Genomic DNA, 24,438 nt, shown 5'->3' with positions numbered 1-24,438 from the left:
TACATAATCACCTCAACTGATATCCATACGTAATGTCTTTGATTACAAGCAACATAAATGCAAACGTACCAGACTTAAAAACTCCATGAGTTATTCTTTTTAATGAAACTTCTTCACTCCTATCAATGCGACGGGAGCCAAACTGAGTATGGAGTGACATTTGCGTGAAATTCTCAAAGGATGGTTTGACAGCTGCTGTAACCAAACGAATAGTTTAGCAGGGATTTCAAAGATTAAACAAGTCGTTTGAAAAAATAAAACATGAATACCACTTACTTTTGCGTCTATTCTAATTTTGGTAGGACGGAGGCAAAAAGAAGAAAATACTTGAGGATTGCAGCCGACTTGCTGTCTGGGAGACTTCTTGTTTACGAGTGCTTGTCGAGACAAACGCATTAAAACTAAACTACTTTTTATCAATGAACAGATTTATTGAAATAAGAACAAGTGAAATTAAATATCTGCGTAGACCAACACAAAGGACCCATGCGACTCGAAGTTGCTCTATTTTGCTAGAAATTGCAGTGGTATTTTGTGCCTGTAAAGATTGCATGAGGATCATTTTCTAATCAAAATAACCCCTGCGCGGATCCTTTCCAACAAAATAAGCGAATTGATAAGTATTTCAGAAACAGATGGCCCGTGCCATGGACAACCAGCGGTGCTGTGGCCTGGTGTATGTTTAGCGGGCCGCTGTTTCGGCCAAAGATGTCCCGGAGGATAGCTAAAAACGCGTGCGATGAGAGCATACCATGTTATTGGCGCGAGTTCGCCGAAGGTGCACGCTTTTAACTGGATGTGAACGTTATGTCGCCAGCGGCTCGTTGGGCCATTTGCTCCCCGGGTCTTTAGCGATCAGACCCATTAGGCTCCCGCTGCAGATACCGTCCCTGCACAGGGTGGTGCTCTTGACGATTATAAATTTCAAACAAATCATGGGCAGTGGGCGTCGTCGGTTTCCCGTCCAGAGAGAGTCTGCGACATGACATCAATATTTCCGAGCACGGCATAACGTTCCACTTCCAACGAGTGGTCAGAAAATGATCTCGGCAAAATGCATACCGGCAACTTGATGCACACATGGCTTTAATGTCGATTATAGATAAACCAAGAAGTACCCCTAGTACCTCCTTCGCTAAACCGACTACTTTTTGTAGGACATAGGCCTACTATATGCGAATGATGATATTCAATGAAATACATGTATGAGAAAACTGCAGATCTAACACAACCGAACTTAAATGATTGGTAAAATAATCTTTACACGAAATACTTGGATAGATCTGAAACCAGGACAAATTTCATTTCCACTTGCATTCGGTCTGTATTGTTGCTGTGCACCAAACTTTGGCACTATGTGGGATTTTAACAGTTAATGTATTCTACTTTCGCTGTAGACCAATTCGGTTTAGGTACTGCTTTTATAGTATTTTCTAACTGGGGGCTTCAAGTAGCAAAATATAATTCATACAATGACATAGCAACGCATCTGGCTCATTGCATAAACAGTTGAAAGTGCTTTCTTCGGAAACCCTGGCGGGCCAGTAAAAAAAAAAAAAAAAAAAAAAAAAAAAAAAAAAAAAAATGTTAAGTTCCAGTACTCTGATCTTATTCATCTCCGCAAGTGACGTCTACTGCTGAAACTCTACAGATGGAAAGATGAAAAGATATGAAAGAAGAAAATGTGCGAAATTTTGTAAAATGTAATACTGATTATCAGACACCGAACCCCCCCCCCCTCCATAACATGGTACGACATGTTGCGCCAGATAGCATGCTATTATTTTATCATTATTATCTTTTTCTTTCTTTTTTTCGTCACATTTAGCTGTCCAGGGCTATACGCAGAAACAAAGAGGAAATAGGAGAGAAGGTTTGACATCAAACGTCACTGGCTGCAGAATTTGGTGATGACATCACACCACCGCAAGAGCGTGAAGAATCCAGAGATAAATCCACTAACATTTTCATTGCAATTCGGATGCGGTTTTCGCGTTCCAGCTTCACTGCTATATCTAGATCAGAGTTCATGCTCTGCGGAGCAGCTAAAGTGGAGTAGTTTGTGTTTTCTGTTTATTAGAGATAGAAGATGAGTGTCCGGCTGGCTGCCTGCCCGCCACGTGATAGCGATGGTCATCTTTTCGCACCTTCTCCAATTATCACTTCTAATGTCCGTCTGCTGATCGTGTCTAACGACCTGCGAAAAAGCGTCACTTGGATTGTGACGTCATCCTGGAGGGTGAATTCTCCGTAAAATGACGGCCGTCGATACAACGTTCACGACTAGTCAGCGTCATCAAGACAAATAAGCAGCTGGGATTCCGGAGTAATGTGAAAGGGATGTGAGTTGTTATTCCATGCACCTCCCCGTTCATCAAGGAGGTCCTTGCTCGCCACAAACTGAAGTAACTTCTTCGTTCCATGTGTCTGAACAACGTGTACTGATGGAGAAGCCTTATGATTGTATTCTTTGGTATTTCGGTTGTTGGGAGTGTAATGTAACGAAAGTGTTATCACGAGACAAAGGGGAAAACAGACCTTCACAAATGCCAAATATCTGCAATCTATACAGGTTTGCAAATTGAGAGCCAGCAACACACATAAACACGTACACACACTTTTCTTTTTCAGTAAAATTCACCTCCATTCAAACAATACCAAAAACAATTCAATGTGATATCATACTGTACAACATAATATGAATAACATCCTTAAACCACATTGCCGCACTGGTCACAATTATTGCGACACACATTCAATTTTCACTGTAACAAATAGAATTGAAAATAATACAGAAAATACACAAACCAATCTTTATATATATATATATATACACTGTAAAAACATGGGTGTTAGATTTAACACCACGGGTGTTAAATCTAACACCGATCAAACTTCAATAAAGGACCACACCCACAGGTGTTAAAAATGCACTGTGATGGTGTTGAAAAGTGTTCACCTGACACTTCGTGGTGTTAATTTGACACTGTACCTGGTGTTATTTTGACACTGTACTGGTGTTAATTAAAAAATGACACCACATGGTGTTGATTTGATACTTGTTGGTGTTAATATCAATGGTTTAACACCTGTCCAGCTTCAATAAGGGACCACACCAGCTGGTGTTACTTTGGTGTAAAATTATTTTCACATTTTTTCAAAAATCTAGCATTTTAATGTAAAATTCTTGATCGTCTTGTTTAAATTAAAAATCAACAAGAAGTGCAGTTACTAAGAAACTCTTCAAAAAACAGTTTAAAATTTGGAAATGACACCCGGGGGTGTTAATTTAACACCATAAATGAGCACCGAAAATTTAACACCAGCTCGGTGTTCACTATTTAACACCGGACTTTTTGCAGTGTATATATATATATATATATATATATATATATATATATATATATATGTGTGTGTGTGTGTGTGTGTGCGTGTAGAAAATAGAAGTATAAAGTATATTACGTCTAAAATAAAACTCACAGCAAACCAGTATTCTCCCTATAACTACCCTATCAATATACCTTTACAACTACCCATAAAATGTCAAACACCTTCCATATTCACCTCCCCCCCCCCATATCAAAACAAATTTTCTGAATTCAAGCAGATAAAGATACGTAATTCAGTTTAGATAATGCATATAATGTTTTAAGTAATTTTTTTTCCTCAATATAGTAAGATCTCTCTGTTTACACCGGCCCTCACGTCTTTTAACTTTACTCAATATTTCCATATAATTCAATTCATCCCTTCCTTTTCTATCTGCACACACACAAACACACACACACACACACACATTTATATATAATACTAAGTACATACATATCTGTCTTCAGCTACCAGTGTCATCCTCTCTTTCACCAAATTAGGAGAACAATCGAGGTTCTGATGGACAAAACTTCGTTTGAAACACTAGAGAGGACGAAGGTTTGCTTTTTCACTTACCGTTTATTACGACTAATTCCGTTTGAATTTCATAATGTAGCCTTCTGTATACCAGTTCCACTCATAATGAGTTCAACTTGCACTTTTCTGCCTTACCTCTACAGAACTTCATTACATTTTAATATCAAAATATTGGGCAATGGGGGAAGACAATCTTTCTCTTTGACAGGGAAGTGACCGGAAGCAGCTCGGGACGTGATTTGTAGGGATCTGTCATCTTTTTGCTATAGCGCTTCCGGATTCGATCAGTCCCATGAACAAACAAACAAATGATGAATGATATTTTATCTAGCTGGACCTCAAAAAAAAAAAAAAAAAATCGAAGGGACCAAAATGGGCCTCGGGTATAAAACGGTTGAGAAGCGTTGCTCTATATAGATCTCCGTTAAAGGGAAGATAAACCCAAGAACAATGTGGATTGAGTGAAAGCAGCAACATTAGTAAAACACATCAGTGAAAGTTTGAAGAAAATCGGACAATCGATGCAAAAGTTATGAATTTTTAAAGTTTTGGTGTTGGAACCGCTGGATGAGGAGACTACTAGAGGTTATGACGTATGAGTGGACTACAATATCAAGAAAATATAAAGAAAATACTACAAAAATCCATTTTTCATGAAAATTACAAATTCCATCAACTTGATATTGACATATGTTAAGGGTAGCAATTATTCCCCCTGCTTTCTGAAAGCGGTTGGTCCACTGCTCTTTCATAATTCTAGAAAAGTGAATTTTTGTTGAATATCCTTTATATTTTCTTTGTATTGTTGTCCACTCATACGTCATATCCTCTAGTAGTCTCCTCATCCAGCGGTTCCAACACCAAAACTTTCAAAATTCATAACTTTTGCATCGATTGTCCGATTTTTCTCAAACTTTCACTGATGTGTTCTACTAATGTTGCTGCTTTCACTCAATCCACATTGCTCTTTGGGTTTACCTTCCCTTTAAGTATAAGTTCAAATGAGATTTGAAGCCAACAATAAGAAATTTGTCTTGGAATTTGCATATATAGAAATATTTAAAAAATATTTTTAAAAATACATGTTGATGGTTTCACGTTACGAAATCCAAACAGCTATTTTGAGAGAAAGGAGGTGCAATGTTTAGAATCTCTTTCTTATTTATAATCTTAATTGTAATATTCCAAACTGGTCTTACATCGGATCTATTACACAAACATGAAAAGGTGTTTCACGATCTCTGCCAAAATGTGCAAGGGGGATCCTTTATCTTGATTCTTGATCAGGATTGCCTTTATATATTACAGAAGGCAGTAGGTTTGTATTTATATAGTTCCTTTTTAACATTGCTTTAATATCCTGATAATATTTGTCATTTTCATTTGATTTATTTCATTTCCAACAAAAAATGCAAATGTAATAAGACATTTGAATACACGTAATTACATACAATCAGTACAACATCATAATCAAGGAAAATACTCTCAACTTAAATACAATAGATGTGACTTTATGACAAATATCGAATTGTTGTTGGGTATATTGTATTAATGTTTGATATATACATCATTGGGGAATTTCGTCATGAATGTTAATGAGATCATGTGTTTTTAGATTATCCAACTCCGTGGACGAGGGATGTTGTTCATTTTTCAGGTTTAACAAGTTCTCCCTGGTAATATTGTAAAAGGTAAGCTATATAGTTATTGCTGTCCCTTTTTGACATAATATATCTCATCCTGATGATGTGTTTCACGTCTTTCTTTGGGATTTTACTACTCCTATATACTGTTTCTTGCAGTCTTTGGTATCATTAAAAAAGGAAGAAATCATACACGTATCACAGGCCTATAATGACATGTATTGACCTACTGTCATAACCCCCCCCCCCCCCCACAACTTCATACTCTTAATAAAACTCGTCATAGCAGGGAGTTGGGAAGAGAGAACCTGCTGAAATCAGGCTTATTCTGTACGGTGTATAAGCTACTGTGTAAGTTACGGAGAAATGATAGTGGTGCATCATTTTGTATTTTTGTTGTTAACCTCTAGGAAAACATATAGATATTGTTAGTTGGAGTTCTGTGGTTTAGGGTTCGAGACTTTACCTTCACTTTACTAGTATTTCTCGAAAATTCGGTCCAAAATTAGCAACACTTGCATACAAACCACAGAAGAGAGTAATGAAAAGAGATGATTGTGGAGTTAGACAGTTTATTGCAGGAGACTTCTCGTCCAGAAGGGGCTAGAAGTTATACACCCCATCCTAAGAAACATCGATGCATATAGATTATACAATCGCTATAGTGTATGTATGTATGTTTCTGTGCGCATATTATCATCATATAATATCACGTTTTGTCGTTTGTAGGTCGGTATAGCAAATGCGAAGAAGCGCAGTGGGGAGAAAATCAAGAATGATTATAAGAAACAATAATAATATTTCCCAAGGTACAATTATCTTCATTATTATCATTATTCATCATCATCATCATCATATCATCATCACCTTCATCACTGTTATTGTTGCTTTCCTTATTGCTATAATTGTTATTGCCATTACCTATTTTGATTTTATCATTCGTTGAATCATGACAAAGTATATAATGAGAGATTATAATAGCCCCCCCCCCCCGCCCCCTTGTGCATCTACGTCATAGAAGGGGAAGATGGAGAGGGAAAGGAATAGAAAGATGGCGGTGAGAGGAGGATGATGAATGCAGCCGACGAAGCATTGATAGCTGTATGGGAGAAATTTTTGCTGCTATACACATAAACAAACCGCGTTTTAATTGCCAGCATATGTTATTCTTACTCCTCTCATAATGTCAAGATCTAGAGCCTATAGAGACTATTCTAATGACAAACAGCACCTATTTCAACCTTTACCCCTTCGACAACAATCTATCATGTTTTCATACATTATATAGCTGAAGTAGAAGACCATTCTTTTCATTTCGGTCACTCTTTTTTCTCTCGCTTTCTGTTATTTTTTTAAGATTTCCTTTTATTACATTATTGATACCAAAGTTATCATGTAAAATGTTGTTACGACCATTATTGTATGTAATATTGTGCATCAAGACATTATAAATAGTTATAGATAAATAGATAGATAGATAGATAGATAGATAGATCGATAGATAGATAGAGTGAGGAATGAGTGAGTGAGTGAGTGCATGAGACCAGAAGAAAGGAATAATTATATAGAGGGGGAGACAGAGTATGAATACGAGCAGAATGTAGAGTCCCGAGTAAAGGGGTAGAAAGTGGACGAGAAGAGTGAAAGTTGTCATAATTATGTCAGCCTCCTTGCTTTTAATCAATCTGCGCTGATTAACACCTAAGCGAAACTCCGTTCTGTGGAGTGGCCATAAAACTCCTCATTATAAAGATAACTGATTACCATAAGATTTCACATGCATACACGTTCTCGTTTTTTTTTTCTTGTAATACATAATGACATAATTACAAGAGAGAGAGAGAGAGAGAGAGAGAGAGAGAGAGAGGAATCATCGTGTGATTTCTTTTTTGTTTTCTTCCACACTTTTACCACCAAGACAGGTATCATTACAATCTACTATACCATTACTACTCCCATCATTACTTCTATAATTATCACTATATAGTTATTACTACTACTACTACTACTACTACTACTACTACTACTACTACTACTACTACTACTACTACTACTACTTCTATCACTATTACTGTACTACAACTATTCTGCTTTTGCTACTTTTACCATTTATTACTTTCACATTAAAGTCCCTCTCTTACTGCCTTTACTGCTATTTCATTGAGACAACAGATAACAGATGAAGCATATGCTATACACGATCTGCAACTGCTATTTGTTGCAACATTATTTATACATGATCTGATAAATGACTGGGGGGGGGGAATATACAGAATTATTATTATATCTTTCCAAAGTGTTTGACATTTTATTGAAAGAAGTTTTGAGTCGGAGAGAAAGTCGAGGGATTTAAAGCTACCCCGCGCCTCACCCCCCCCCCCCCAACAAAAAAGAGCATTTCTAAGCCCTTGGGGTGAGAACATTTTCATACATTGTCATCGTTGTTATACATTACATCGATGAATCAAATCATTGCAGAATAGAATGTTAAGGCCTTGGAATTGTCACAAATTAATCTAAAAAATTCGCGGCTTGAAGATTGTCTTCCAGCAATCCGACAACCCTGCGAATTTCTTCCTGTCGATTTCGCTGACAAATATAATAGTTGACGCATTTATTGTCATATACCATCCACATTGATGAGAAATACATATGTATATTATCCCGAAGGAAAACATATAAATATTCTTCCACTGAGTTAACATAACAAAATGTTCCATCACTATCAATAACGTTGATCGTGTTCATTCAAGTGCGGTGCATATTTGACTAACCCACCGAATACACTCTACTGCTATACTTTATTTCATCACTACTATCGCAAGTACTATCACCTGTAGTATTTCTCTTTTTGTTTAGTATTTTGCATTGCGAAAGTAATATAATTATATATGAATATAAGTATTCATATACTGTCACTGCTAATGCAACATCAACAACACAATGCTACAACCCATATCGCATAACTCAGTGTCTTCCGGTTCAAAGATAACTTTCCCTAGACATCTGATGAGACATTGCAATATCATCTGCAGTTCATCGTACTTTCCACGATTAACCAATTGCAGTTTTCTGTTGTTGCCGGCAAATCTAATTTTCTTTCTAACGTGATACATCAATTTTTTTCTCGAGAAAACTTCTTTGGTTTTTGAAATTCGGAGTCTCTTACAGGGAAACAAGACAAGCTTTCGGCTCCTGTCAACTCTAATTGCCAAATCTGCCTGCAAGTCGAGCCCATTTCCCCCATCGTCGAGCCAAGATAGATCCCTGCCCATCAAGGGTCTTGGTTTTTCTTGCCTTGAACCTAGCATAAATCGAACTTGTTTTCCAGCTTAACAAAACTTTCATCACAGCGTGTGCGGTGTAGGAATACCTGCATGGCTGTGAAGAGACCCAAAAAGCGGGCTAAAATAACGGAAATCTTGGACAAAAAAGGGGCTCGAGATAAAAAAGCAGCTCGCGGTGTGTTAGCAGACCCAACGATCTGAGTGCGGCACACATCTTTCAACAAGCCGTGGCGGAACAACTTTAGGTAGCGCCCCCGAGCTCCCGGCTGTCTGGTCGTCAGCTCTTCGCTGTCCTCCGAGTGACTGCTGTTTGACGGTATACCCTGACTGCTCCTTGCGGAATGCTTTCAGGAAGGGAGGTTGCCTGTGGGCTTACGGGCCTTGGCTGGCGGCAAGAGGTTCGGGCTCTATGGGCGCATGCAATGAAGTGAGCTGTCATGTGGGATACAGGCAGGAAAGGGCGCGGTGTACACAGGAACGGTAGAACGTTGTTGGGAGGAAAGGGGAGGGTTCAATGGACTGCGTAACAGAATTGGGAGGATTAACAGCTTTAGTCATTGATATTTTTGTTTTTTCCATGAACTTTTTTTGGACAGTTTTCAATTGCATTGATGCCTCAAGTATGACACTGCATAAGAGCACACTGCATGTGCAAGATTGATAGTAAATCAGCAATTACCTAAAATTGTTCCTAATAACCATAACGCACGGTTCAACCATACATGACCGATACGACGAACACAATTCGGTGCGTTTAACAACCACATTATCATTTCAACGCTCCAATAGCATGACATGACAAATTGCTTTTGTCCAATGTCTATCCGGTCGTAACCGCACTGGGACTTACAATGTATCTATGTCGAGTGTTTTCTTCGAAGTACTAGTACTTCATGGTAACGAAAACGAAACAGTGAGCAACGACAGAGCCCGCTTTCATAATGTCGTCCAAGGATGATATAAGGCTAGCACACATCCATGGATAAGGGAATCAGTAACGAGATATTTATCGAATTACAGAAAACTAAAAAGACTGTATATTGGGGGCGGGGCGTAGAGCAATGAAGAAACGGGGAGAGGGAGAGTTGAAAAAAAAAGAGGTATGGAATCATAGGACACAGAGTGACGATGGGAAGCAAGAAATAATGCACCATTGACAATGTGAGGCCAACATTTCTTTTCTGCACCCTGAGCTACGTTGTGCAGTAAAATGTTATTTGACATTACATTATGTGATAACAGAATATGAAGTATCTTTAAAAAGGATGCTCTGATAGATAACAAATGATACCGCTCCAGCTTCAAGACATTATATTTACAGTCGCATGAATCATGGATTATAACTCAACTCTACACTATTATTGATAGTATAGAGTTGAGTTCTAATCCATATTTACTAGCACTTCGCATATCTATTGCGATGCATATACCTTCAATGGACGATCAATAGAGAAAAAGAAGAAAAAATGATAAACTCGCTTGAAATTTTGAGAGAATCATATCAATGATTGTTTACAAAATCAGACTTCTTTAATATCTATATAATGTGAAAGACAAATGGAGGAAAATATTATGTTTATAGTTTTATATTCACCATTCACCATCTATTGCAAGGCAAATTACAATCAGAACTTACGATCTAAAGGATACTATCGATAGGATTGAGAGCGATTTATTGAATTATGCAAACACTGGAAAGATTGATAGTGGGTGTGGATAGCCCCTCCCACATCCACGAATCCTTGAGTCGAATCACCGCCGAGGTGTGTTGTCTGCGAACATATGACTGGTTAAAAGTAGTAATGAATATGTATAAGGCACTAGAACGCGCACTTGAGTGGCCAATAGAAGCAGCAAAAAGTTTGCCGATATCTCACCTCTCATGGCAATTGAATGAAAGTGTAATATCCTATGCACATTGTTGTTAGCAGCTCTGTCATCTCAGAGATTTGTTACAGAAATTATGGAAAGGATGACAAAACGACATGGGTCTTTCATTTTGTAGAGAAGTTAAAACACGAGACTATGGAAAGAGTGGATAACAGACGACGAAAATAGCGAATTCTTTTTGAAGAGTAGGCGGAGCCACTGAAATGAATATGCATGACTTCGCCGATTGGCTGCTTCCCACGTGCGAAAGTTTTAGCGGATCTGGGCTGTACACCTGCTTGCCAGCTATAGTTTTGTTCCGCTCAGTCCAGCATAACATGCATGCATCTATTCGAAACGAGTAACTCAATCGCACAGGCGTGAGTGGAAGTACTGCGTGCTGAAGTAGCTTGACAATTTGGGTGTTTTGCGTAACTACATGCTCCTTCCTTCTGAGTAAACTCGAACAGATGTCATAATTCACATCTAGGGAAGACACAATGGAACATATGGACAGGGTCATGGCTACCGGTGGACCAAAGGACGTTAATAAGAGTCTGGATAATGGAAATACATGCGAAACTGCGCTGAAAAATGTTGCCAGCGAGAGACGGAGCCCCTGCTTCTCGTGTGGAACCGTGTTTTCGTTCCTTTGGGGGATCGCGCTCACCGTCTTGTGCCTGGCTATGGCCGTAAATCTGGTCCACACAAATCGCAAAGTGTCCGAACTCAGGCGAGATTTTATTGCTTTGGAAATGGCTGCTCATAAAAAGGTCTCCGACACCAACGTAAGTATCAGTATGATAATTACCATTCTCTTCGAGGAAGAATGGTGACCTTTATACATTTTTTCCCTTTGGAACAAGAAACAAATTGGAGATAACTCCTGAAAATGTGACCCGTCACTTTCCTTTTTGTAGGTCGTTTGGTCCATTCATCTTTATGTGGCCTCAATAGCTGCATTTTCTAGGTCAGTCCGTTCAGAGCATGATTCAGTTTTGAGACCACTCACCAAATGATAATATTTAGCTTGTTTTTCTCATCAAAATGTATTTGTCACTCTTTAAAAAAAAGAAGAAGTAATGTTGGCTCTATCACTATTAACTCAGTATCACTGTACCATGTCAGGGAGCACATGATTTCTTTCCCCCTAGCTGCCCACAGATGGGGAAATTCTGCTGTAAATTTACTGCTGTATATTAAACTGCTGTCACTCCATCACTGTCAGGACACTGCAGTTCTTACTTATGATTTTCTTCGTGAGACATACAATAAATATTATCTGTACCACTAGTGTCATAGAATTCACAGTGATGGAAAATGTCTTCAAAGTAACACTATAGGCCTATTTATAGTCTATCACAAAGCTCAGAGTGAGTAAACTTTTACAATTTTATTTCTCATGGAGTTTGTTGTTCATCTCATTAGCTCCCTCCTTCTTTGACAATTTGTTGTGGTTTTATATGTATTTCCTACAGATCTGAATAGCAGGTCATTTTGCATAGAAGCAATAGTCTAGAATAGTAGAAAGCCTTGTGTGTTAGATTGGCTGTCCATGGTTTCAAGGATGAAAAGTATCTATAAAATGGTGTGATGTAAAACATTTATGACCATGAAAAATATGCTCTAAATAAATTATTCAGTTTGCATTGGATGAAAAATTTATCAAGCATGTAAAGGGGAATGATAGTTTTGGTTGAGACCTAACTTCATCAGGTTTCTAACATTTTTTTTTGTGTGTGTGTGTGACATAATGAGAAACCTGTTATGAAATATGAAAGAGCATGTAATGCCAAGAGGGATTCAATTAGTATTTGATGAAAATTGGTTTTGAAATAACTGAGATATCCAAAATGGAGCAATCATAGTAAAAATGGGACCCACCTTTTATTAAGAGTGCTTTGCTTGTTTTACTTTGTTTTTGGATGTCTCAGCCATTCATTTGTATCTCACAAAAAGTTTTTTAAAAGCCCAATCCTCATCTTCATCAAGTACTATATCATACCTGATTCTGTAGTCCTATTGAAAAACAATGCAATCATTTCCTGATCACTCAGAAGGAGGCACTGAATTCATGAGTTCCATGAGAGCCCATGAAAGTATGATTCTTGCCGAGCAGGAGTCATTGATTGCAGAAAAATTCCTGTGAGATAGCCATGTCTTGTTTGTTTGTCTCTAGAACTTTCCGGAAGACAGCTCACAGAGAATCCATGAAGGCATCAAGAAGCGAGAGACACAATCGCTGTGTAATTGCCCACCAGGTGAGTTTTTTTTTTCCTCCTTAAACCTCTTTGCTCATGATGATATTGCATGCAATATTCACTGAAGAAACACTCTTTCCCATATTCCTAGCACAAAAATTGTCATGTGGCCACACAGAGTTGAACAGCATAGCTCCACCTCATGAATTCTTCTTTGCTCAGATATCATATTACCATAATTGTTTTTGCCCCCTCTCCCCCCCCCAAAAAAAAAAAGAGAAAAAAAAAAAATCAAGCAAACAGATTTACCTCCCTTAAAAATCTGAACAAAAGAGATTTTAATGTTTCAACTAAGTATCAACTCTGTAAATCAATTGAAATGTTATCAGAAGGACCTCATAAATATTGTATGTACATATTTGCATGTTTAATGTATGTTTATATACACACATGATAATGTAGTATGTCTGTATGTGTGTGTGAGAGAGAGAGAGTGTGCATGGTGCATTTAATATGTTACATGGATAGTCCTGCAGACTTCATTCATAGCACCTTTGAAGGTTCGTGTGCTGTGGAGTCTGCGTCTCTAGTCACTAAGTACATTTATTTACAATGAAAGGACAGTGTCAGTCATGTCATTGATTTTTATTGTACCACCTTGATGCAATCTGTTGTTTGTCAAGTATTTTTTTTCTAAGTGTCTGCTTGCGATGTCTTTTTTTTTAATGTCTTTGTGATGAATGTGAGGGACCTGATCCAGGTGTATAGAGTCCTAGAGTTCAGAAAAAAAAACACACCTAACAACAACCCCCAAACAGTTGATTTGCTCAAATAATGCCTGGAGGTTGATATGCCATTGTTTGCTGTTAAAAGAATTAACTTTCAACTTTCAAGTTAAACATATATTTTACATGTCAGTTACAGAAAGTACACATCGGGTACAGGTATTAATTGACAATGTAGTTTTGTCTTGCCTTATAAACTTCCATTAAAATTCATTATTGTGTTAAAGCGCAACAATCACTTAAAAGAGAAGAACAGATATGTCATTGTTGCAGTCTACCAATCCCATTGTGAAAGTGTAACAACATGACTTTGCGATTAATTGCATTTATACCATGTTGAACAAGTCATTCAAAACCAAAAAAAAAAAAAAAAATCAGTGCCAAAAATTGTAATCACAGTGGTATTTTTCAAAGGAAATTGCTTATTATCAGCAGATATTGATACAACACAGAGTGCTGCTGCTCTTAAAGGTTTTCCAAAATTTCATCATGCCTTGTTTCTGAACTACCAGTACTGTTGCTGGTAATGTCATACAAGTTAATCACACCCCACGAATGAAGTTCAACGCTGAACATGGATTGAGAAATAATCAGCACAAAAATTACTTTAAGCCTATGTGGAAGTTGAGGTTAATCGAAAAGAGACGAAGAAGCAAGCAAAAGTTGTCGAAAAACAGTCCTCCAGAGAAGGCCGATGGTGAATGGTGTTCCAGGGGTCTCAGAGACTGTTTCTTTTTCGTTGCGAAGGTTGGAATTGCAAATATGGCGGGCACGTTATTAGCCCCTAATCAGCCCGGGCGTTCCCGGCCGGCCTCGGCAGCAGAACTGTCGGTGGCTTTGCCCCTGTCTGGCTGGTCTGGGTCTTCTAACAAGCTAATTAGAATTAGATTACGTACAAAGCAGCTAATCTGACTGTGGGTTTTCTGATCTGCCCCCGTGTGAAGTGCAGTATACTGTAACCGAGGGCAGATCAGACTGTGATGTTCTACCAGTCTGTTTTGGTCTGTAAAGTTTGAAAGGTCACCATCCCTGGGGGTATGATTTGATGTAACTTCTGAGAAAAGCCTCTAATGACATGAGAGTTAACATCCTCTGAGCCTATTATGTTTTCCACAAGAAGTGCTTATGTTCCAGTCTATTGCTTCAGTAAATCTCGATTTGATTGAATATCCTAGGAGAAAACTGTGAATTGGTATGATTCATGATTTCATTTTCTTTGAAAACTGTCCAAATAATAGGATTATGTGGCATGCGGATTATGTACACGTTACATAACATGTAAATGAAAATAGATAAAATGCTGTGAAATCTTAGATGGGCCTCATCTTTCAATATTGAAGCCCTTGTTGAAACTCTATATGATGATGGATGGCAGTACAGCTGGTCAACATTAACCTTTAATATGTGTTTGATACTCGAAAGGTTTTTTAAAAGTGTGCCTTTGATCCAGTGTCAAAGGTCAGAGAAGGTCAATGCTGAGGTTACACTTTTGTTTTTACATACATTATACCTCCAGAGAGAAGAGAGAGAGAATGAGAGAAAAAGAATCAAGCAGGCCCTAAACAAAACAAAACAAAAAGTCGCTAACTATGATACATTGCTGTATTATTTGAATATGTAGACTAATGGGATGCATTTGAAAAAATAAATTCTATACATTTTTTTTGATGATCTCTTGAGCATACTTTTCTTAAAATATAGATACAGATTATTTCCATATTTTTAAACATTAGATGTTGATATGATTCTCTGAAGTACATCCCCCACCCCCCCCCCCCCCCCAAGGGAAAAAAAATAGATATAGACAGCAGAGAAAAGGAAGTAAATATATTAGACTTTGACTTTGGCAGTTTGAGTATGGTGTAGATGGTAATGTATCCATGTAGGCCTATCTATCTCCCACGCCAAAACTGCCCACTTAACAAGTCAGGAGGTGATGGGTGGGGGATGTGAGAATGGATTACATTCATGCTTTGTCCAGCAGAGCCTCTGGTATAGACAGTTTGCTATCTGTTTGCGTAGGAAGGGTACATGTGTGACAGCATGCCTGGGGTGCCTAAACATTCTCCATTGTCCGAGGACAAACACAGCCCCTCCTGATGTTTCAAACACAGTTGACACAGCTGATGAAGGCTCATTGTAACAGATTTGAACAGGGTTTAGCTCCGACTAGCTACAATTGTGAATGGACATGGTTATATGCTTACTCTGGTGGGTAATGACATCAGAGATAAACAGGACTGTGGTGAAGGAGCAGTGTTTTGAAACTGGAGATCTCAAAGTGCCTCAAAAGATTGCTCAAGATATTACCTGTTGTATGAGGTTATACGTGTAGTTAAAATTACTAGTTTTGTTATGTTTGTCATTCATAATTTATTTTATTTATTTATTGAAATCACTATGTATAGAGATTCAAAAGTTATGTCATTATGATTGTCATAATTCAATTTCATTAACTTGATTCATTCATTCCTTTTCTATTTCTGTTTCCAGTCAATTTCAGGGACATATGATGTAACATTTTGTGTGTGTGTGTGTGTGTGTGTGATTTCCAGACTAGTCAGCACCATTTGATGTATTTTTTTTTCTTTGCTTGTTTCTTCATGATTGGAGGAGGGAAACAAATATAAATTTGTGAATATCGAAGACATTATGATACTCTGTGTGAATAGATCGATGCTATTTGCATAGTCAGCCATTGCTGATCAAGTTGCAAAGTTTTGAAACAGATGTACTATTATGAAATTTTTAGCACTGGTCTGCAAAACAATTTTAGTTGAACGCATAGGACCTATCACAACTGATGTGATGCTACATGTCTCTACTTCTGAGAAGGGCCTACAAACTGTAGGCTTGCAAGGAAAGTTTCAATGACATTAAGTTATCTTCTGATTACCTGCGAGTTAAAGAGGGCGTGGCCCTGGTTGGGGGCATTGTGCCGCACCCTTGTGAACCGCTCACACCTCTCTTTCCCAGTTCAAGCCCTCAACCATCAACTCCTTTCTTAAAATCCAGTATTCCCAGGGTTCACAATTCAAGTCGCCACACCTCAATATGATATTCCTCTACTCAGAAAGAAGTCTTGCTTCCAGACTCTGTGATATTTTATTCTTTACATACCTGGACTGGGATGCTGTCAAATTTACTATAAATGTACACCATAGTTTTAGAAGGAAAGACTAAAGGCTTTAGATATTTCTGCTCCCCCGTTAGTGCTGTCTGTGATTGACTGGGGTAGATAGTCTCTTTTCAAGGCAGCTCTGTGCCTTCACAAGTGTGGCGTGTAACACACCGTGCATGCATTGATAGTCTTGAACTCAGACTGACTCTCAGGAAGTGGCATATGTCTGTATTGCACGGAATGGGACAACTGTGACAGCATGAAATACCATGCCTGAGTGGTGGAGCAATCCATCAATCTGAAATATGCTTCACTGTGACATGAAGTCTTGACACTGTCTTTCCCACAGTGACATTTCTGACTCAGCAAAGAAAAACTATTTTTGATGTGCACACCAATGCATGTGTGTCCATGTGTATGTCTCTGTGTGTGTGTGTCTTTAACTGGGGACTTCCTGCTGCAAGAGTCTACTTTTCTTTAGACACCTCCCCCCCCCCCCCATCATCTTTATCTTAATTTTGAAATATAGATATGGCATCCTCCAGACTAATTTAAGTGTATTATGTAAGTTTTGTGCAGAGTTCAATCTCTATAGGCCTATATACAGGATTTTCACATTTTAGCTATTGTTTGATATGTAGACATATCTTGCAAATGTAATTTGTGGAAAACTTATGAAATGAAATGAAATGAAATGAAGTGAAATGAAATGAAATGAAATGAAATGAAATGAAATGAAATGAAATGAAGTGAAGTGAAATGAAATGAAATGAAATGAAATGAAATGAAATGAAATGAAATGAAATGACTTTGTTACCAAAGTCACTGTTTCGTGAAAACATGCTCAATTTTGTGATTCCATTTATGTAGGCCTACCTGTATCTAACTTTATGGTGTCCTGTCCAATTTGAGTGGAACTCTTGTTGTTCTGTTGTTTAGTTTGCTTTTGTATGATGACAGTCAATTCGAATTCAGTTCTTGGGAGATTCACTTCAATTGAAAAAACAAACAAACAGACTCATGTTTGTTTGTTTGTTTGTTTGCTTTTATTTGCTTTTATTTGCTTTTATTTGCTTTTATTTCTGCATTCAATCAGATGCAATTTGAATGCAAATTCAAATGTCTGCAGTACAGGAAAGACACAATGTTTGCTTGTGTGCTTGCTTGAATTACATTCCCTCATTTACAACTATGAAGAGACCCCCCCCCCCCCATAAGAAATAAAAGATAAATTCTTTTCTGGTTGATAACCGTCGGAAAATGGAAACATAGCACTAAAAAGCTACTTGATGAAATAGAAAGGCAGAGAGAATGACACACAGTTGATAAGATTGACCCTTTGGAATGACTCCACAAGTATTCAATGAGCAGAACTCCATGTAGAGGATACATTTGTATTTGTGCACTTGACCTGCGTTTTGTTATCAGTGATAATTCTCTTTCTGAGTACCACTATCACTGCAGACCTCCGTGCCCTTCATACCACTATCAGTTATATACTTCCTGTAGAACTTCTTGTATCACAGATTGATAAACAGGTGTTTTTTTAGGTGAGTTCATTGTATTGCATTACATGTGTATGCATTAGAAAAAAAAGAAAAAAAAACTTGTACAAAAGAGAAACTTTCAGTATATTACATTTGTACAGTTGCTTGAAGGAAGGATAAGTTCATGCACAAGGGAGAAAGAAAAATACAATGAGTGTGATGGAACAAATGGTGATATTAACCTCACAATCTACCGTGAGGTGCTGTGATCCCATCCGTAGTATTTGTATGTTTCTTTGTCTATATATTTCAGTGGCACAACTACAGCGCACAAGATTTAAGACAATCACAAACTCGACTCCATTTTCATCAATCACAAGATAGTATATGGTTAGAACAAGGTGGTCATTTTCGATTGTGTAAAGTGATTTCTGTTGCAGTTTGTTTACATTTACAAAAAAAAAAAAGGATTTTTTGTCGTTTGATTAATTTTTATCAGATTAGTCACTGTGGCAATGTAAGATTTAGGCTTTAGATCTTTTTGACATCATCAAAATATGTTGAAGGGAACCAGCATAACGTAATCTGAAGAACATATAGTACACTTTCCCCTGTGAATGTTGGTATTCAAGGTGATTTTATCACATATCCTGTTCGCTGGTTGTTATTTTCTTTTCAGATATGATTTGTTGTTGGGTGTTTTTTTTTTCATAGCTTGCAAGTAATTTCTGTATGTTTGAGAGATTTCTCATGCTAGCAGCCCTGTAATGCAAAACTTTGTGGGAATCTTTGAAGAGATGCTGATTCCTGGGAAAATTGTGTCATTACGAAGTTTATAGGGAAATCATCTTTACTTCATAGTGCCAGTTTTATCTGCATAAACTTCTCTGACTCATTTTAGATACAGCTAACCACTACCACTATGACTAACTTTCCAATTTCAATCTTAAGTTATTTTCGTATATTTCAATATCAAAAACAGCATATAATATAAAAAAAGAACATACAGGCACCAAAACTGCAAATCACATTTTAGGTGAAGCATTCACATGAACATACAAAACTTACAGTACCTCGAAATGAAAATAAACATAGTGGTCAATTCACAGTAATATTGGTGATTATGATTTTGCAAAGTCCAAAAATATGATTGGGCATACATAAATGTTTAGCTTCTGCAATTATGTGTTAACTACAAAAGTATGGGATGAAGACTAGCAAGCACTGTCAAGTACACTGCACCAAAGAGGGGACAGCTTGTGAGGGAAAGGGGGATAAACTTACACCTGCTTTCTACACTCTCATTTCTAAAGGGCCCCTCAGAGACCCATCAAATTATGCAGCAAAATTTTTCCCCAGACACCTCCACTCCCGATTGTACTTCCTACCAAAAATTTTTGATGAAATGGCTGACGTTCTCAGAAGGGTCAACTTACTTTGCTTCTCAAAACAGAAATGCCTGAGGAAACTGGGGAAAGTAAACTGGAGATTCTTTTATTTACATTGCTTTTACTTTCAGTAAAAATGATTGTTATGTTAAGCATGGAATCATGTTTCAGGCAGTGAATATACTTAGAGTACTGTGTTGCATTATTTGTATAGCGTTGTATTAGTATTTTTTTTCTTGAAGAACTGGCCATGCAAGAGTTTCAGTGGGACTCCTAGGAGTGTTATTAGCACAGAAGTGAAGATAACCCCGATCAGAGTTATTTTCCTTTGTATGTATTCAGCTTGTCATTGAAATGTGTATATTGCATGACAAACATTCCATGAGTGATGTTTATGTGATTATAATGTGTTCATTTGTATCTTTTTTTTTCTACCATGAAATGAAAAGGAATCCGTGGGACTCAATCACAGAGTGACAGACAGATTAATCTTTCTCTTTTTCATCTCTCATTTAATCAGAATTTAACTGGGCATATGCAGTCAATGATATATTGCTGATATGAAATATCTCTGAAATTTTGAAAATACCCTGAAAAAGTAGTATCTTATTTCTCAGGGACATATTAAGTAACAGGCATAGGGCATGCAGGTACCTTGTGTTCTTCCTGTACATTTATACTCATTTTTTTTTCTTCATTTCTACTGGATTCAAGAAGTATACAAATGCTTTCAGCGATCTTTATGTATCAATAGAAAGTTTTTGAATTTTGTATTCACTTTGCCTATTATGCCAAAGTTTTGTGCCGTTTCCATTGAGTGTGAACAATTGTGTTATTGTACTTGGTAGGAAATGAGGAAAGGTTTATACAATATTGTGACCCCCAATGGCTGCCTTCAATAAAAGTCAAATCGCTGTCAAAACATTTAGATTGAAAATAGTGAGAAGGAATTAATGTACAGACAGGCCGCTTGCAATAGAAGTTTTGCCGATGTCTGAAATAGTGTGCACGCAGCTGTGGCATGCTCTGAGCTTTGCACACTTGAATTTATGAAAGAAAGTGGACAAAAATACCAACCCTAGAATGCCCATTTTTTCTCTCTTCTTCCTTGGTTGTCAACTGGGATGAAAATGATGTTAGGTGACAGTTAATTGCCTCCAAGCTGTGCGCATGTTCTCTCTGGGGTTCTGTATGTGGGAGAAAACTTTCAAGGGAATTTTCCAGACTTCTGGTGAAGCTTCATTCATTCACCCAGTCCCTCGAGGATATCCCGTGAGAAAATCTCAAGGGTGTTGAATTCTGTGGAAAAACCGCAAAGCAGACCAGCAGTTCGCTGTCTTGATCGCTCACGACGACATGAAGTCTACCGGCTCGGTGGACAAAAAGTACTTGCGCCATACTTCGTTTTTGTAGGCGGGTATTGATGTTGAGCAGTGAATGATATCTGTGACCGTGTTGTATGTTTTCCTACTTGAACAGATACTTACTTCACAAGTTTCTGTATCATCAATCTCCCATATTTTCCCTGAGGAGCAATTTCATTTTCATTTCAAAATCTGCCAACAAAGTACATGGCAAGTTCGAACAGTTTAAAGAAAAATACGCCAGTATAAAGATGGATATGTAATGTTCTTCTTATGCCATGTGAGATTCAGGTTTCTTTTTTCTAGTAATGAGGCCTTGTACTGTTTTTTTTTTTTTTTTTTTTTTACTGCATGGAACATTCATGGAACATTCAGATTACATGAGAGTAAGAAAAAATGAAAATAGATTGTTAGAGGAACAGAAACTAGCAGAATGAGGTCACGCAAAATGGTAGAGGTTTCAGTAATAATTGGACCAAAACAAAGAAAGTTAAAGAAGAATTTAAATACTGCATTCTGTTTTGATTGAATAGTGAAGTCAATTATAAGGACACAGTGCACATTAGTTGTAGTGATGTTATCAAGCCACCACTTCACCAGTAATGTAGTTGGTGCACTAATTATTATCAATATCATGTTTTTGATCTGTAATTCAGCAACTACTACCCTTTCTGCAGTTCACATACTGTAGGCCTACATGTTTTGGGAAACAAGTAACAAGAGATGAACAACCTTTTGTAATCTGCTTGTCTGCAATACTGAGATAAGTAGGCCTCACTGTTTCCTACACAACTTTAGAAGTATGGCATATCAAGTACACAAAGACAGTCTCAGTCTCATGCATTCTACAGAATTTTACCATATTTGATATGAAAATGATGATGACTTTCCCATAATTTCTTGGGTTTGCCACTTGAGAGAAATCCTCAAAATGTCCCTAATCCAATTTTCGACATGTTTGTAAAACGCTGCAGAACTTAGTGGCGAAAGTACATTGTACATTTATCGACATGAATACACTTAGTGAATGTGCTGGGTTCATTGCAGGGAGGTGGAAAAGGTTTTTTTTATTGCCAACCATGGTTCATGTAGCCCTGAGTGTGGAGATCAGGCCCAGGGGATCACATTTCATGTGGCATCAAGGATCACTATTTCCTCATGATCATGATGTATGAGGAGGAATCAAGGAATAGGAAACGATGAGCCTGGAAAGAGAGATATCGTTCGAGCATCTTGATGTGCTCTATCTACTCCATCATAATCACATAGGGGGAAAAGGAAAAGGAATGAGGCAAAAGAAAAAAAAAAGAGAAAAAACGAGGATGGAGTTTCCTCCAAGCAACCACTAGAAAACAATTCTGACTGTGAACTGCGATTCACCATGTGCAATTACCTCTGTGTAATGTTTATGTTATCTGCTCAGGCATGCAATGTGCTATTGTACTCACTAGAGGCATAGATGGTGTAAACTTGGGGAATGGAGGGAGGGGGCATAGTTGGGTTATGTTACGATGCTTGAGAAGAGAGTATCACCTGTGAGCATTACCCTGCAGGCAGGGAACTCCGACCTGACAACATTTCAGGTGCACGCATGAGGTAAGGTCAAAAGGACAAGTCTGAACTATTTGCAGTGGGTCTTGTATCATGGTTATGATCCGAGTTGTTTACAAACAATATGCCGTTTATTCAAGGATATTATAGCTGTGGGTAAACAGTTATTAGGGTGTATCATATTAAAGGAGGTAATTCAATGGGAGTTCAACAGTGGTTCATTCTTCTGAGCTCTCCCATAGAACATCAAATAATTCCTTCATGCTGCTCAGTGGCAAGACCCACACTTTATTATCTTTGCTGTCAAGGTGATATTAGCCGAGAGCTGATGATGTCGACTTGCATTTATTTTCCACTCTTAATTTATATTTCCACTGCACTTCATCGCCCACTGGTCTATAATGTACACTGTATGCAGGTGAAGAAAGCAGTACTTGTGAAACTCAAAATTTTCATGTGCATGAAACTTATGCGAATTTTGCAAGGAGCCAAGATTCATGAAAGTTAAATGCATACGAAAGTATGTTTTATATATATATATATATATATATATATATATATATATATATATATATATATATATGTATATATATATATATATATATATATATATATGTATATATATATATATATATATATATATATATATATATATATATATATATACATATATATACACACACACAATTCATTGAATGCCAGTGGCACAATTTCATGATGTGATAAAGGTTGTTGGCTCCAATTTGCAAAAGTTTCAGCGAATGCTTCTGGTTTTACAGTCAACTTGTGATGGATGGTGATACTGAGATGTATTGAGCTTCAATCATGTAGCAGGCTTTCACTTAGGTTGTCACCCAGTGATTACAAACATACATAGCGCCACCCACTCATTATTTTTGTCAGTCTGCCGACAGACTGGAATGGATGGATTAGAGTTGAGACAGACCGCGCTTATCACTTTGATGAAACAACCCCTTCTGACAAAGAGGATTTATTTACTGGAGTGATTAACCCTGTTTGCATAGACTATCAATATTTGTGCCTGGCTGTTCTGTCACAGCAAATTGCCTTGTTTGCGCTTGGGAAAGTTTTATGAGCTGGAGTCACAGGGTGAAAGTAGTCAGAGTCCAGGTCGGGGCAGTGCTGGTCACAGTAATGATCAAGATGTTACAAGCTGTTAAAATGTATAGTTTTTCCTCATCAAATACAAATTCTTCTAAACCATATTTTTTTAAATGTGGTTTTGGAGGTGTTGATGTGAAGAATTTTGGTATTGGAGATGGATGGAGGGGGGACATCAAGTTGCAAGAGGACCATAGGAAGTGAAACTTGTCGCTGTCATAGCTCCATGATCAGTGCAGCATCTCCTTTTACAACAGAAGAAAAAAGTAATTTCTCCCCGCAATTCTACTCAAGATGTCAGAAAAGACATTATGCTTAAAATTACATGTTCTTTCATATTTCATAAGAGGCTTTTCATTATCTCACTTAGGAATGTTCAAAACATGAATCCCCACCTCGACCAGTACTGTACAGTCCCTTTAAAGCTTCTTTGAGAAAGATTCTACAGTGTCTCTTCTCTGTGGACAGTAAGATGTTAGGGGAAGGTCCATTGAGTAGTGCTCTTTGCACTCATCCAGCGACAGAATATCTCACAAATGAGAGGAATGTTCTTGCAGACATTTCTCGAAGCATATGGCTGTGTTTTTCCATTCTGAGGCTACCGTGGCAGCAGGGGGTCCTGGGGATATGGGGTTCATGGCCACTTGTTGCTCCTCAAACTTTGGTTGCTAGGCAATGCATGATGAAGTCCTCCAGAAGACCTCTCACGCAGAG

General features: G+C 37.7%; 1 pseudogene; it reads left to right on the top strand.

Moving 5' to 3' along the window:
* Positions 1 to 11,114: 11,114 nt before the first annotated feature.
* The window catches only part of LOC140229157 (uncharacterized), a 150,718-nt pseudogene continuing 137,394 nt past the window's right edge, over positions 11,115 to 24,438 (top strand).

The sequence above is a fragment of the Diadema setosum genome, chromosome 5 (genome assembly GCF_964275005.1).
Source record: "Diadema setosum chromosome 5, eeDiaSeto1, whole genome shotgun sequence".
NCBI classification, from domain to species: domain Eukaryota; kingdom Metazoa; phylum Echinodermata; class Echinoidea; order Diadematoida; family Diadematidae; genus Diadema; species Diadema setosum.
Note: the sequence above shows the minus strand (reverse complement) of the source record. Positions and strands in the feature narration are given on the sequence as shown.